The sequence below is a fragment of the Pseudophryne corroboree genome, unplaced genomic scaffold, assembly GCF_028390025.1.
Source record: "Pseudophryne corroboree isolate aPseCor3 unplaced genomic scaffold, aPseCor3.hap2 scaffold_1106, whole genome shotgun sequence".
Taxonomy (NCBI): Eukaryota; Metazoa; Chordata; class Amphibia; order Anura; family Myobatrachidae; genus Pseudophryne; species Pseudophryne corroboree.
The window spans coordinates 167,845-183,918 of NW_026967732.1; the positions used below are offsets into that span (position 1 = coordinate 167,845).

At 41.6% G+C, this 16,074-nt stretch overlaps 5 non-coding genes across 5 annotated transcripts; all 5 read left to right on the top strand.

Annotated features, from left to right (window-relative positions):
• The first annotated feature begins 144 nt into the window (after window positions 1-144).
• LOC134989294 (U1 spliceosomal RNA) lies at window positions 145-307 on the top strand. Its single transcript, XR_010194578.1, has one exon. It is a non-coding gene; the product is annotated as a U1 spliceosomal RNA (small nuclear RNA).
• Window positions 308-981: 674 nt separating this feature from the next.
• Window positions 982-1,145, top strand: LOC134989367 (U1 spliceosomal RNA). Its single transcript, XR_010194641.1, has one exon. It is a non-coding gene; the product is annotated as a U1 spliceosomal RNA (small nuclear RNA).
• A 152-nt stretch (window positions 1,146-1,297) lies between these two features.
• Window positions 1,298-1,460, top strand: LOC134989284 (U1 spliceosomal RNA). The gene has a single exon (XR_010194574.1). It is a non-coding gene; the product is annotated as a U1 spliceosomal RNA (small nuclear RNA).
• Window positions 1,461-2,134: 674 nt separating this feature from the next.
• LOC134989368 (U1 spliceosomal RNA) lies at window positions 2,135-2,298 on the top strand. Its single transcript, XR_010194642.1, has one exon. It is a non-coding gene; the product is annotated as a U1 spliceosomal RNA (small nuclear RNA).
• A 152-nt stretch (window positions 2,299-2,450) lies between these two features.
• On the top strand, window positions 2,451-2,613 carry LOC134989293 (U1 spliceosomal RNA). The gene has a single exon (XR_010194577.1). It is a non-coding gene; the product is annotated as a U1 spliceosomal RNA (small nuclear RNA).
• Window positions 2,614-16,074: the final 13,461 nt, after the last annotated feature.

Here is a 16,074-nt window from a genome sequence, read left to right on the forward strand (position 1 = left end):
TGGTAAAAGTCAGATTTCTTTGTCTCAGATTTTCCTTTAGCCTTGTTCTTCTTTCGAGAGTTCCCTTGTGCTGCCTCAGTTGGATCTCCTTCACTTTACAGGGGGGTACCCGAGCAGCGACCCTCCCCAGCTCTAGCCCAACTCCTACTTACCTGCCAGGTGAGATACTATGATCATGAAGGTGCTTCTCCCAGGGCAAGGCTCACCCATTGTACTCTGGGTGTGCTGCTCCTGCGATTTCCCCAAATGTGGGAAACTTGACTGCATAATTTGTGTTTCCCCTGGTCGGCTCTCGTATAATTCAGATCTCTTTGTCACAGGTCTCTCTCCAGCCTAGTTTGCTGTCTGTTTCCACTTCTCTTTTCTTCAGCCGCTCCCTTCTATACCCTTGTGCACTATCCTGACTTCTCCTCCCGTCTGCTTACTTTGTGCCTTCCAATGCACAATGCAAACTACAGGTAGTGCTGCAGGGCCCACACCCTTTTACTTGCCTTACAGAGCAGCTCTGGAGCTGTTACAGTGCCCAGCTGCTGCAAGAAATCAGCTTGAATGCTTCAGGGGATGGGGCATGGCCAACATGAGCCCCACACCAAAGGAGGGTGGAGGTGTTTAATGCGAACTAGGGGTCATCCAAGCACCGCAAAAGGCCGCCATGCCCTGCACGCCCCTTTTCTCTTTTCATATGCAGATGAGGGTTGAAGCCAACTTTGACCCACTACTTGGATGACATCACCGTATGCAAATCCGTCTTCTGCAGAACTTCCCCCAGGAATGCTTGCACTAGTTGTTGCATTTGGTTTGTTGTTTGGGGGTGCTTCAGTATTAGGCAGCCTTCTGCCCTCCCATGTTCATCTGAAAATATGTGTTCTCCCTGCAGTTGTTGTCCCAAGATGAGAGTTCCCTTGTGCTGCCTCAGTTGAATCTCCTTTACTTGACAGAGATGTGCATGAGCAGCGGCCCTCCCCAGCCCTATTCCAAATCATACTTATTTTGCATAGGAGATACCATGGTCATGAAGATTTTTCTCCCAGGGTGAGGTTCATTCATTGCATTTTGGGTATGCTGACCCCTGTGATTTCCCCAAATGTGGGAAACTTGACTGCATTATTTGTGGTAGTGGGAGACTGTGTTTGTGCTTTCCTCTGGTCAGCTCTGGTAAAAGTCAGATTTCTTTGTCTCAGATTTTCCTTTAGCCTTGTTCTTCTTTCGAGAGTTCCCTTGTGCTGCCTCAGTTGGATCTCCTTCACTTTACAGGGGGGTACCCGAGCAGCGACCCTCCCCAGCTCTAGCCCAACTCCTACTTACCTGCCAGGTGAGATACTATGATCATGAAGGTGCTTCTCCCAGGGCAAGGCTCACCCATTGTACTCTGGGTGTGCTGCTCCTGCAATTTCCCCAAATGTGGGAAACTTGACTGCATAATTTGTGTTTCCCCTGGTCGGCTCTCGTATAATTCAGATCTCTTTGTCTCAGGTCTCTCTCCAGCCTAGTTTGCTGTCTGTTTCAACTTCTCTTTTCTTGAGCCGCTCCCTTCTATGCCCTTGCGCACTATCCTGACTTCTCCTCCCGTCTGCTTACTTTGTGCCTTCCAATGCACAATGCAAACTACAGGTAGTGCTGCAGGGCCCACACCCTATTACTTGCCTTACAGAGCAGCTCTGGAGCTGTTACAGTGCCCAGCTGCTGCAAGAAATCAGCTTGAATGCTTCAGGGGCTGGGGCATAGCCAACATGAGCCCCACACCGAAGGAGGGTGGAGGTGTTTAATGCAAACTAGGGGTCAGACAAGCGCCGCAAAAGGCCACCATGCCCTGCACGCCCCTTTTCTGTTTTCATATGCAGACGAGGGTTGAAGCCAACTTTGACCCACTGCTTGGATGACATCACCATATGCAAATCCATCTGCGGCAGGCCTTCCCCCAGGAATGCTTGCACTAGTTGTTGCATTTGGTTTGTTGTTTGGGGGTGCTTCAGTATTAGGCAGCCTTCTGCCCTCCCATGTTCATCTGAAAATATGTGTTCTCCCTGCAGTTGTTGTCCCAAGATGAGAGTTCCCTTTTGCTGCCTCAGTTGAATCTCCTTTACTTGACAGAGATGTGCATGAGCAGCGGCCCTCCCCAGCCCTATTCCAAATCATACTTATTTTGCATAGGAGATACCATGGTCATGAAGATTTTTCTCCCAGGGTGAGGTTCATTCATTGCATTTTGGGTATGCTGACCCCTGTGATTTCCCCAAATGTGGGAAACTTGACTGCATTATTTGTGGTAGTGGGAGACTGTGTTTGTGCTTTCCTCTGGTCAGCTCTGGTAAAAGTCAGATTTCTTTGTCTCAGATTTTCCTTTAGCCTTGTTCTTCTTTCGAGAGTTCCCTTGTGCTGCCTCAGTTGGATCTCCTTCACTTTACAGGGGGGTACCCGAGCAGCGACCCTCCCCAGCTCTAGCCCAACTCCTACTTACCTGCCAGGTGAGATACTATGATCATGAAGGTGCTTCTCCCAGGGCAAGGCTCACCCATTGTACTCTGGGTGTGCTGCTCCTGCGATTTCCCCAAATGTGGGAAACTTGACTGCATAATTTGTGTTTCCCCTGGTCGGCTCTCGTATAATTCAGATCTCTCTGTCTCAGGTCTCTCTCCAGCCTAGTTTGCTGTCTGTTTCCACTTCTCTTTTCTTCAGCCGCTCCCTTCTATACCCTTGTGCACTATCCTTGCAATGGTACAAGACAGCTTTTCCTTGCCAATATCTCTCTTTTGCAAAGAGCTGCGCATTGGAAAATTCAGGGCTATGTCGTGTAGATTATGGCCTAACAGGAGGCTTTAAAATTTTCTTTCTAGTGACCTTCGTTTGGGAGAAAAATGCAAAGGTACAAGACAGCTTTTCCTTGCCAATATCTCTCTTTTGCAAAGAGCTGCGCATTGGAAAATTCAGGGCTATGTCGTGGATTTTTGAAAGAAAACAATACTGTCAATATACTATTAAAACAAATTAAAATGGTAAAAGTTATTGTACTTTAAGTAAAAATAAAAGCTAAAATATCAATCCCAGTTTTGGATTACTTTAATGAACAAAAAAAAATGCATATAGCAAAGGATAGTTTCAATCTGCCTACCTCTGGGTTATGGGCCCAGCATGCTTCCATTGCAGTACTCTGCTGCACATGTAAGTGCAAGAGATCCTGAAGCACTCACTCATCATGCGAAAGTACCAATGTGTTTCTTCATTGGTTGCTGGAAGAAACATCTTACAAACACTCTCCAGATTATTGACTTTTTAAAGTTTTTCTAGGAAACGTTCTAGATGAATGCTTATTAGTCTTTGTCAGTATATACTTTTTGCAAAGTGTCTCTGTGGCGCAATCGGTTAGTGTGTTCAGCTATTAATCAAAAGGTTGGTGGTTCAATCCCACCCAGGGACGTAATTGACCTTGTGATCAGATTTTGGTGATATTTAAGTAGACAAGTCAAAATTGCAAACCCCCTCTTATGGTGTAGGGTACCTGGCCTTCTCTGATGTAATCAGAGTTAGATTTGATTCAGTGATTTTATAAAAACAGCTAGGAAGCACAATTTAGCAGTGGGTTGCAGAGAAAAAGAAATATGCTGGCAGAAAAATCCAATTGAGTGATTAAACAGCTCTTCATTTTCTGGCTTTATTTTTATGCTAACTAATTTGTTCTCTGAAAAGTGTCCACAAAGCCAAGTATCTGATTAACATATTTGTAGTGATGGTTTTTCACCTATTACTAAATTAAACTTGCTTCATTGGAAAGGCAGCAAGATGCATCCTCATTTCAATATCTACTGAAATAATACAGGTTGACACCAGGAAACATTAACGCCACTGCATCCTTGCTGCTTTCTCATGTGGAAGTCTGTTTAATGTGAAAACAAGGTGATATCTAATTAGCACACAGGTAAGGAATTAAGAAAATCTTTATTTAAGGGTGAAGATGTTTCTCACAAAATCGTTGCCCCAATGCATCATTGAAATTCAAGCTGGAAAGATGATTTTAATATATCACTTGTACATTTTGTATTGCTCTTCTGGTGACAATGTAGTTTGTTTTTGTCAATTACCATTTTAATAATCGGGTAAAGAAAATTAATTGGATTTTTGAAAGAAAACAATACTGTCAATATACTATTAAAAAAAATTAAAATGGTAAAAGTTATTGTACTTTAAGTAAAAATAAAAGCTAAAATATCAATCCCAGTTTTGGATTACTTTAATGAACAAAAAAAAATGCATATAGCAAAGGATAGTTTCAATCTGCCTACCTCTGGGTTATGGGCCCAGCATGCTTCCAGTGCAGTACTCTGCTGCACATGTAAGTGCAAGAGATCCTGAAGCACTCACTCATCATGCGAAAGTACCAATGTGTTTCTTCATTGGTTGCTGGAAGAAACATCTTACAAAAACTCTCCAGATTATTGACTTTTTAAAGTTTTTCTAGGAAACGTTCTAGATGAATGCTTATTAGTCTTTGTCAGTATGTACTTTTTGCAAAGTGTCTCTGTGGCGCAATCGGTTAGTGTGTTCAGCTATTAATCGAAAGGTTGGTGGTTCAATCCCACCCAGGGACGTAATTGACCTTGTGATCAGATTTTGGTGATATTTAAGTAGACAAGTCAAAATTTCGAAAACCCCTGTTATGGTGTAGGGTACCTGGCCTTCTCTGATGTAATCAGAGTTAGATTTGATTCAGTGATTTTATAAAAACAGCTAGGAAGCACAATTTAGCAGTGGGTTGCAGAGAAAAAGAAATATGCTGGCAAAAAAATCCAATTGACTGATTAAACAGCTCTTCATTTTCTGGCTTTATTTTTATGCTAACAAATTTGTTCTCTGAAAAGTGTCCACAAAGCCAAGTATCTGATTAACATCTTTGTAGGGATTGTTTTTCACCTATTACTAAATTAAACTTGCTTCATTGGAAAGGCAGCAAGATGCATCCTCATTTCAATATCTACTGAAATAATACAGGTTGACACCAGGAAACATTAACGCCACTGCATCCTTGCTGCTTTCTCATGTGGAAGTCTGTTTAATGTGAAAACAAGGTGATATCTAATTAGCACACAGGTAAGGAATTAAGAAAATCTTTATTTAAGGGTGAAGATGTTTCTCACAAAATCGTTGCCCCAATGCATCATTGAAATTCAAGCTGGAAAGATGATTTTAATATATCACTTGTACATTTTGTATTGCTCTTCTGGTGACAATGTAGTTTGCTTTTGTCAATTACCATCAGGGCTATGTCGTGTAGATGATGGCCTAACAGGAGGCTTTAAAATTTTCTTTCTAGTGCCCTTCGTTTGGGAGAAAAATGCAATGGTACAAGACAGCTTTTCCTTGCCAATATCTCTCTTTTGCAAAGAGCTGCGCATTGGAAAATTCAGGGCTATGTCGTGTAGATGATGGCCTAACAGGAGGCTTTAAAATTTTCTTTCTAGTGTCCTTCGTTTGGGAGAAAAATGCAAAGGTACAAGACAGCTTTTCCTTGCAAATATCTCTCTTTTGCAAAGAGCTGCGCATTAAAAAATTCAGGGCTATGTCGTGTAGATGATGGCCTAACAGGAGGCTTTAAAATTTTCTTTCTAGTGCCCTTCGTTTGGGAGAAAAATGCAATGGTACAAGACAGCTTTTCCTTGCCAATATCTCTCTTTTGCAAAGAGCTGCGCATTGGAAAATTCAGGGCTATGTCGTGTAGATGATGGCCTAACAGGAGGCTTTAAAAAAATTTTTCTAGTGTCCTTCGTTTGGGAGAAAAATGCAATGGTACAAGACAGCTTTTCCTTGCCAATATCTCTCTTTTGCAAAGAGCTGCGCATTGGAAAATTCAGGGCTATGTCGTGTAGATGATGGCCTAACAGGAGGCTTTAAAATTTTCTTTCTAGTGTCCTTCGTTTGGGAGAAAAATGCAAAGGTACAAGACAGCTTTTCCTTGCCAATATCTCTCTTTTGCAAAGAGCTGCGCATTGGAAAATTCAGGGCTATGTCGTGTAGATGATGGCCTAACAGGAGGCTTTAAAATGTTCTTTCTAGTGTCCTTCGTTTGGGAGAAAAATGCAATGGTACAAGACAGCTTTTCCTTGCCAATATCTCTCTTTTGCAAAGAGCTGCGCATTGGAAAATTTAGGGCTATGTCGTGTAGATGATGGCCTAACAGGAGGCTTTAAAATTTTCTTTCTAGTGTCCTTCGTTTGGGAGAAAAATGCAAAGGTACAAGACAGCTTTTCCTTGCCAATATCTCTCTTTTGCAAAGAGCTGCGCATTGGAAAATTCAGGGCTATGTCGTGTAGATGATGGCCTAACAGGAGGCTTTAAAATTTTCTTTCTAGTGTCCTTCGTTTGGGAGAAAAATGCAAAGGTACAAGACAGCTTTTCCTTGCCAATATCTCTCTTTTGCAAAGAGCTACGCATTGGAAAATTCAGGGCTATGTCGTGTAGATGATGGCCTAACAGGAGGCTTTAAAATTTTCTTTCTAGTGTCCTTCGTTTGGGAGAAAAATGCAAAGGTACAAGACAGCTTTTCCTTGCCAATATCTCTCTTTTGCAAAGAGCTACTCATTGGAAAATTCAGGGCTATGTCGTGTAGATGATGGCCTAACAGGAGGCTTTAAAATTTTCTTTCTAGTGCCCTTCGTTTGGGAGAAAAATGCAAAGGTACAAGACAGCTTTTCCTTGCCAATATCTCTCTTTTGCAAAGAGCTGCGCATTAAAAAATTCAGGGCTATGTCGTGTAGATGATGGCCTAACAGGAGGCTTTAAAATTTTCTTTCTAGTGCCCTTCGTTTGGGAGAAAAATGCAATGGTACAAGACAGCTTTTCCTTGCCAATATCTCTCTTTTGCAAAGAGCTGCGCATTGGAAAATTCAGGGCTATGTCGTGTAGATGATGGCCTAACAGGAGGCTTTAAAATTTTCTTTCTAGTGTCCTTCGTTTGGGAGAAAAATGCAATGGTACAAGACAGCTTTTCCTTGCCAATATCTCTCTTTTGCAAAGAGCTGCGCATTGGAAAATTCAGGGCTATGTCGTGTAGATGATGGCCTAACAGGAGGCTTTAAAATTTTCTTTCTAGTGTCCTTCGTTTGGGAGAAAAATGCAAAGGTACAAGACAGCTTTTCCTTGCCAATATCTCTCTTTTGCAAAGATCTGCGCATTGGAAAATTCAGGGCTATGTCGTGTAGATGATGGCCTAACAGGAGGCTTTAAAATGTTCTTTCTAGTGTCCTTCGTTTGGGAGAAAAATGCAATGGTACAAGACAGCTTTTCCTTGCCAATATCTCTCTTTTGCAAAGAGCTGCGCATTGGAAAATTTAGGGCTATGTCGTGTAGATGATGGCCTAACAGGAGGCTTTAAAATGTTCTTTCTAGTGTCCTTCGTTTGGGAGAAAAATGCAATGGTACAAGACAGCTTTTCCTTGCCAATATCTCTCTTTTGCAAAGAGCTGCGCATTGGAAAATTCAGGGCTATGTCGTGTAGATGATGGCCTAACAGGAGGCTTTAAAATGTTCTTTCTAGTGTCCTTCGTTTGGGAGAAAAATGCAAAGGTACAAGACAGCTTTTCCTTGCCAATATCTCTCTTTTGCAAAGATCTGCGCATTGGAAAATTCAGGGCTATGTCGTGTAGATGATGGCCTAACAGGAGGCTTTAAAATGTTCTTTCTAGTGTCCTTCGTTTGGGAGAAAAATGCAATGGTACAAGACAACTTTTCCTTGCCAATATCTCTCTTTTGCAAAGAGCTGCGCATTGGAAAATTTAGGGCTATGTCGTGTAGATGATGGCCTAACAGGAGGCTTTAAAATGTTCTTTCTAGTGTCCTTCGTTTGGGAGAAAAATGCAATGGTACAAGACAGCTTTTCCTTGCCAATATCTCTCTTTTGCAAAGAGCTGCGCATTGGAAAATTCAGGGCTATGTCGTGTAGATGATGGCCTAACAGGAGGCTTTAAAATGTTCTTTCTAGTGTCCTTCGTTTGGGAGAAAAATGCAATGGTACAAGACAGCTTTTCCTTGCCAATATCTCTCTTTTGCAAAGAGCTGCGCATTGGAAAATTCAGGGCTATGTCGTGTAGATGATGGCCTAACAGGAGGCTTTAAAATTTTCTTTCTAGTGTCCTTCATTTGGGAGAAAAATGCAAAGGTACAAGACAGCTTTTCCTTGCCAATATCTCTCTTTTGCAAAGAGCTACGCATTGGAAAATTCAGGGCTATGTCGTGTAGATGATGGCCTAACAGGAGGCTTTAAAATTTTCTTTCTAGTGACCTTCGTTTGGGAGAAAAATGCAATGGTACAAGACAGCTTTTCCTTGCCAATATCTCTCTTTTGCAAAGAGCTGCGCATTGGAAAATTCAGGGCTATGTCGTGTAGATGATGGCCTAACAGGAGGCTTTAAAATTTTCTTTCTAGTGCCCTTCGTTTGGGAGAAAAATGCAATGGTACAAGACAGCTTTTCCTTGCCAATATCTCTCTTTTGCAAAGAGCTGCGCATTGGAAAATTCAGGGCTATGTCGTGTAGATGATGGCCTAACAGGAGGCTTTAAAATTTTCTTTCTAGTGTCCTTCGTTTGGGAGAAAAATGCAAAGGTACAAGACAGCTTTTCCTTGCCAATATCTCTCTTTTGCAAAGAGCTACGCATTGGAAAATTCAGGGCTATGTCGTGTAGATGATGGCCTAACAGGAGGCTTTAAAATTTTCTTTCTAGTGACCTTCGTTTGGGAGAAAAATGTAAAGGTACAAGACAGCTTTTCCTTGCCAATATCTCTCTTTTGCAAAGAGCTGCGCATTGGAAAATTCAGGGCTATGTCGTGTAGATGATGGCCTAACAGGAGGCTTTAAAATTTTCTTTCTAGTGACCTTCGTTTGGGAGAAAAATGCAAAGGTACAAGACAGCTTTTCCTTGCCAATATCTCTCTTTTGCAAAGAGATGCGCATTGGAAAATTCAGGGCTATGTCGTGTAGATGATGGCCTAACAGGAGGCTTTAAAATTTTCTTTCTAGTGACCTTCGTTTGGGAGAAAAATGCAAAGGTACAAGACAGCTTTTCCTTGCCAATATCTCTCTTTTGCAAAGAGCTGCGCATTGGAAAATTCAGGGCTATGTCGTGTAGATGATGGCCTAACAGGAGGCTTTAAAATTTTCTTTCTAGTGCCCTTCGTTTGGGAGAAAAATGCAATGGTACAAGACAGCTTTTCCTTGCCAATATCTCTCTTTTGCAAAGAGCTGCGCATTGGAAAATTCAGGGCTATGTCGTGTAGATGATGGCCTAAAAGGAGGCTTTAAAATTTTCTTTCTAGTGTCCTTCGTTTGGGAGAAAAATGCAAAGGTACAAGACAGCTTTTCCTTGCCAATATCTCTCTTTTGCAAAGAGCTACGCATTGGAAAATTCAGGGCTATGTCGTGTAGATGATGGCCTAACAGGAGGCTTTAAAATTTTCTTTCTAGTGTCCTTCGTTTGGGAGAAAAATGCAAAGGTACAAGACAGCTTTTCCTTGCCAATATCTCTCTTTTGCAAAGAGCTACGCATTGGAAAATTCAGGGCTATGTCGTGTAGATGATGGCCTAACAGGAGGCTTTAAAATTTTCTTTCTAGTGACCTTCGTTTGGGAGAAAAATGCAAAGGTACAAGACAGCTTTTCCTTGCCAATATCTCTCTTTTGCAAAGAGCTGCGCATTGGAAAATTCAGGGCTATGTCGTGTAGATGATGGCCTAACAGGAGGCTTTAAAATGTTCTTTCTAGTGTCCTTCGTTTGGGAGAAAAATGCAATGGTACAAGACAGCTTTTCCTTGCCAATATCTCTCTTTTGCAAAGAGCTGCGCATTGGAAAATTCAGGGCTATGTCGTGTAGATGATGGCCTAACAGGAGGCTTTAAAATTTTCTTTCTAGTGTCCTTCGTTTGGGAGAAAAATGCAAAGGTACAAGACAGCTTTTCCTTGCCAATATCTCTCTTTTGCAAAGAGCTACTCATTGGAAAATTCAGGGCTATGTCGTGTAGATGATGGCCTAACAGGAGGCTTTAAAATTTTCTTTCTAGTGCCCTTCGTTTGGGAGAAAAATGCAAAGGTACAAGACAGCTTTTCCTTGCAAATATCTCTCTTTTGCAAAGAGCTGCGCATTAAAAAATTCAGGGCTATGTCGTGTAGATGATGGCCTAACAGGAGGCTTTAAAATTTTCTTTCTAGTGCCCTTCGTTTGGGAGAAAAATGCAATGGTACAAGACAGCTTTTCCTTGCCAATATCTCTCTTTTGCAAAGAGCTGCGCATTGGAAAATTCAGGGCTATGTCGTGTAGATGATGGCCTAACAGGAGGCTTTAAAAAATTTTTTCTAGTGTCCTTCGTTTGGGAGAAAAATGCAATGGTACAAGACAGCTTTTCCTTGCCAATATCTCTCTTTTGCAAAGAGCTGCGCATTGGAAAATTCAGGGCTATGTCGTGTAGATGATGGCCTAACAGGAGGCTTTAAAATGTTCTTTCTAGTGTCCTTCGTTTGGGAGAAAAATGCAATGGTACAAGACAGCTTTTCCTTGCCAATATCTCTCTTTTGCAAAGAGCTGCGCATTGGAAAATTTAGGGCTATGTCGTGTAGATGATGGCCTAACAGGAGGCTTTAAAATTTTCTTTCTAGTGTCCTTCGTTTGGGAGAAAAATGCAATGGTACAAGACAGCTTTTCCTTGCCAATATCTCTCTTTTGCAAAGAGCTGCGCATTGGAAAATTCAGGGCTATGTCGTGTAGATGATGGCCTAACAGGAGGCTTTAAAATTTTCTTTCTAGTGTCCTTCGTTTGGGAGAAAAATGCAAAGGTACAAGACAGCTTTTCCTTGCCAATATCTCTCTTTTGCAAAGAGCTACGCATTGGAAAATTCAGGGCTATGTCGTGTAGATGATGGCCTAACAGGAGGCTTTAAAATTTTCTTTCTAGTGTCCTTCGTTTGGGAGAAAAATGCAAAGGTACAAGACAGCTTTTCCTTGCCAATATCTCTCTTTTGCAAAGAGCTACTCATTGGAAAATTCAGGGCTATGTCGTGTAGATGATGGCCTAACAGGAGGCTTTAAAATTTTCTTTCTAGTGCCCTTCGTTTGGGAGAAAAATGCAAAGGTACAAGACAGCTTTTCCTTGCCAATATCTCTCTTTTGCAAAGAGCTGCGCATTAAAAAATTCAGGGCTATGTCGTGTAGATGATGGCCTAACAGGAGGCTTTAAAATTTTCTTTCTAGTGCCCTTCGTTTGGGAGAAAAATGCAATGGTACAAGACAGCTTTTCCTTGCCAATATCTCTCTTTTGCAAAGAGCTGCGCATTGGAAAATTCAGGGCTATGTCGTGTAGATGATGGCCTAACAGGAGGCTTTAAAATTTTCTTTCTAGTGTCCTTCGTTTGGGAGAAAAATGCAATGGTACAAGACAGCTTTTCCTTGCCAATATCTCTCTTTTGCAAAGAGCTGCGCATTGGAAAATTCAGGGCTATGTCGTGTAGATGATGGCCTAACAGGAGGCTTTAAAATTTTCTTTCTAGTGTCCTTCGTTTGGGAGAAAAATGCAAAGGTACAAGACAGCTTTTCCTTGCCAATATCTCTCTTTTGCAAAGATCTGCGCATTGGAAAATTCAGGGCTATGTCGTGTAGATGATGGCCTAACAGGAGGCTTTAAAATGTTCTTTCTAGTGTCCTTCGTTTGGGAGAAAAATGCAATGGTACAAGACAGCTTTTCCTTGCCAATATCTCTCTTTTGCAAAGAGCTGCGCATTGGAAAATTTAGGGCTATGTCGTGTAGATGATGGCCTAACAGGAGGCTTTAAAATGTTCTTTCTAGTGTCCTTCGTTTGGGAGAAAAATGCAATGGTACAAGACAGCTTTTCCTTGCCAATATCTCTCTTTTGCAAAGAGCTGCGCATTGGAAAATTCAGGGCTATGTCGTGTAGATGATGGCCTAACAGGAGGCTTTAAAATGTTCTTTCTAGTGTCCTTCGTTTGGGAGAAAAATGCAATGGTACAAGACAGCTTTTCCTTGCCAATATCTCTCTTTTGCAAAGAGCTGCGCATTGGAAAATTCAGGGCTATGTCGTGTAGATGATGGCCTAACAGGAGGCTTTAAAATTTTCTTTCTAGTGTCCTTCATTTGGGAGAAAAATGCAAAGGTACAAGACAGCTTTTCCTTGCCAATATCTCTCTTTTGCAAAGAGCTACGCATTGGAAAATTCAGGGCTATGTCGTGTAGATGATGGCCTAACAGGAGGCTTTAAAATTTTCTTTCTAGTGACCTTCGTTTGGGAGAAAAATGCAATGGTACAAGACAGCTTTTCCTTGCCAATATCTCTCTTTTGCAAAGAGCTGCGCATTGGAAAATCCAGGGCTATGTCGTGTAGATGATGGCCTAACAGGAGGCTTTAAAATTTTCTTTCTAGTGTCCTTCGTTTGGGAGAAAAATGCAAAGGTACAAGACAGCTTTTCCTTGCCAATATCTCTCTTTTGCAAAGAGCTACGCATTGGAAAATTCAGGGCTATGTCGTGTAGATGATGGCCTAACAGGAGGCTTTAAAATTTTCTTTCTAGTGACCTTCGTTTGGGAGAAAAATGCAAAGGTACAAGACAGCTTTTCCTTGCCAATATCTCTCTTTTGCAAAGAGCTGCGCATTGGAAAATTCAGGGCTATGTCGTGTAGATGATGGCCTAACAGGAGGCTTTAAAATGTTCTTTCTAGTGTCCTTCGTTTGGGAGAAAAATGCAATGGTACAAGACAGCTTTTCCTTGCCAATATCTCTCTTTTGCAAAGAGCTGCGCATTGGAAAATTCAGGGCTATGTCGTGTAGATGATGGCCTAACAGGAGGCTTTAAAATTTTCTTTCTAGTGACCTTCGTTTGGGAGAAAAATGCAAAGGTACAAGACAGCTTTTCCTTGCCAATATCTCTCTTTTGCAAAGAGCTGCGCATTGGAAAATTCAGGGCTATGTCGTGTAGATGATGGCCTAACAGGAGGCTTTAAAATTTTCTTTCTAGTGTCCTTCGTTTGGGAGAAAAATGCAAAGGTACAAGACAGCTTTTCCTTGCCAATATCTCTCTTTTGCAAAGAGCTGCGCATTGGAAAATTCAGGGCTATGTCGTGTAGATGATGGCCTAACAGGAGGCTTTAAAATTTTCTTTCTAGTGTCCTTCGTTTGGGAGAAAAATGCAATGGTACAAGACAGCTTTTCCTTGCCAATATCTCTCTTTTGCAAAGAGCTGCGCATTGGAAAATTCAGGGCTATGTCGTGTAGATGATGGCCTAACAGGAGGCTTTAAAATTTTCTTTCTAGTGACCTTCGTTTGGGAGAAAAATGCAAAGGTACAAGACAGCTTTTCCTTGCCAATATCTCTCTTTTGCAAAGAGCTGCGCATTGGAAAATTCAGGGCTATGTCGTGTAGATGATGGCCTAACAGGAGGCTTTAAAATTTTCTTTCTAGTGACCTTCGTTTGGGAGAAAAATGCAAAGGTACAAGACAGCTTTTCCTTGCCAATATCTCTCTTTTGCAAAGAGCTGCGCATTGGAAAATTCAGGGCTATGTCGTGTAGATGATGGCCTAACAGGAGGCTTTAAAATTTTCTTTCTAGTGCCCTTCGTTTGGGAGAAAAATGCAATGGTACAAGACAGCTTTTCCTTGCCAATATCTCTCTTTTGCAAAGAGCTGCGCATTGGAAAATTCAGGGCTATGTCGTGTAGATGATGGCCTAACAGGAGGCTTTAAAATTTTCTTTCTAGTGTCCTTCGTTTGGGAGAAAAATGCAAAGGTACAAGACAGCTTTTCCTTTCCAATATCTCTCTTTTGCAAAGAGCTACGCATTGGAAAATTCAGGGCTATGTCGTGTAGATGATGGCCTAACAGGAGGCTTTAAAATTTTCTTTCTAGTGACCTTCGTTTGGTAGAAAAATGCAAAGGTACAAGACAGCTTTTCCTTGCCAATATCTCTCTTTTGCAAAGAGCTGCGCATTGGAAAATTCAGGGCTATGTCGTGTAGATGATGGCCTAACAGGAGGCTTTAAAATTTTCTTTCTAGTGTCCTTCGTTTGGGAGAAAAATGCAATGGAACAAGACAGCTTTTCCTTGCCAATATCTCTCTTTTGCAAAGAGCTGCGCATTGGAAAATTCAGGGTTATGTCGTGTAGATGATGGCCTAACAGGAGGCTTTAAAATTTTCTTTCTAGTGTCCTTCGTTTGGGAGAAAAATGCAATGGTACAAGACAGCTTTTCCTTGCCAATATCTCTCTTTTGCAAAGAGCTGCGCATTGGAAAATTCAGGGCTATGTCGTGTAGATGATGGCCTAACAGGAGGCTTTAAAATTTTCTTTCTAGTGTCCTTCGTTTGGGAGAAAAATGCAAAGGTACAAGACAGCTTTTCCTTGCCAATATCTCTCTTTTGCAAAGAGCTGCGCATTGGAAAATTCAGGGCTATGTCGTGTAGATGATGGCCTAACAGGAGGCTTTAAAATTTTCTTTCTAGTGTCCTTCGTTTGGGAGAAAAATGCAATGGTACAAGACAGCTTTTCCTTGCCAATATCTCTCTTTTGCAAAGAGCTGCGCATTGGAAAATTCAGGGCTATGTCGTGTAGATGATGGCCTAACAGGAGGCTTTAAAATTTTCTTTCTAGTGACCTTCGTTTGGGAGAAAAATGCAAAGGTACAAGACAGCTTTTCCTTGCCAATATCTCTCTTTTGCAAAGAGCTGCGCATTGGAAAATTCAGGGCTATGTCGTGTAGATGATGGCCTAACAGGAGGCTTTAAAATTTTCTTTCTAGTGACCTTCGTTTGGGAGAAAAATGCAAAGGTACAAGACAGCTTTTCCTTGCCAATATCTCTCTTTTGCAAAGAGCTGCGCATTGGAAAATTCAGGGCTATGTCGTGTAGATGATGGCCTAACAGGAGGCTTTAAAATTTTCTTTCTAGTGCCCTTCGTTTGGGAGAAAAATGCAATGGTACAAGACAGCTTTTCCTTGCCAATATCTCTCTTTTGCAAAGAGCTGCGCATTGGAAAATTCAGGGCTATGTCGTGTAGATGATGGCCTAACAGGAGGCTTTAAAATTTTCTTTCTAGTGTCCTTCGTTTGGGAGAAAAATGCAAAGGTACAAGACAGCTTTTCCTTGCCAATATCTCTCTTTTGCAAAGAGCTACGCATTGGAAAATTCAGGGCTATGTCGTGTAGATGATGGCCTAACAGTAGGCTTTAAAATTTTCTTTCTAGTGTCCTTCGTTTGGGAGAAAAATGCAAAGGTACAAGACAGCTTTTCCTTGCCAATATCTCTCTTTTGCAAAGAGCTGCGCATTGGAAAATTCAGGGCTATGTCGTGTAGATGATGGCCTAACAGGAGGCTTTAAAATTTTCTTTCTAGTGTCCTTCGTTTGGGAGAAAAATGCAATGGTACAAGACAGCTTTTCCTTGCCAATATCTCTCTTTTGCAAAGAGCTGCGCATTGGAAAATTCAGGGCTATGTCGTGTAGATGATGGCCTAACAGGAGGCTTTAAAATTTTCTTTCTAGTGTCCTTCGTTTGGGAGAAAAATGCAATGGTACAAGACAGCTTTTCCTTGCCAATATCTCTCTTTTGCAAAGAGCTGCGCATTGGAAAATTCAGGGCTATGTCGTGTAGATGATGGCCTAAAAGGAGGCTTTAAAATTTTCTTTCTAGTGTCCTTCGTTTGGGAGAAAAATGCAATGGTACAAGACAGCTTTTCCTTGCCAATATCTCTCTTTTGCAAAGAGCTGCGCATTGGAAAATTCAGGGCTATGTCGTGTAGATGATGGCCTAACAGGAGGCTTTAAAATTTTCTTTCTAGTGTCCTTCGTTTGGGAGAAAAATGCAAAGGTACAAGACAGCTTTTCCTTGCCAATATCTCTCTTTTGCAAAGAGCTGCGCATTGGAAAATTCAGGGCTATGTCGTGTAGATGATGGCCTAACAGGAGGCTTTAAAATTTTCTTTCTAGTGTCCTTCGTTTGGGAGAAAAACGCAATGGTACAAGACAGCTTTTCCTTGCCAATATCTCTCTTTTGCAAAGAGCTGCGCATTGGAAAATTCAGGGCTATGTCGTGTAGATGA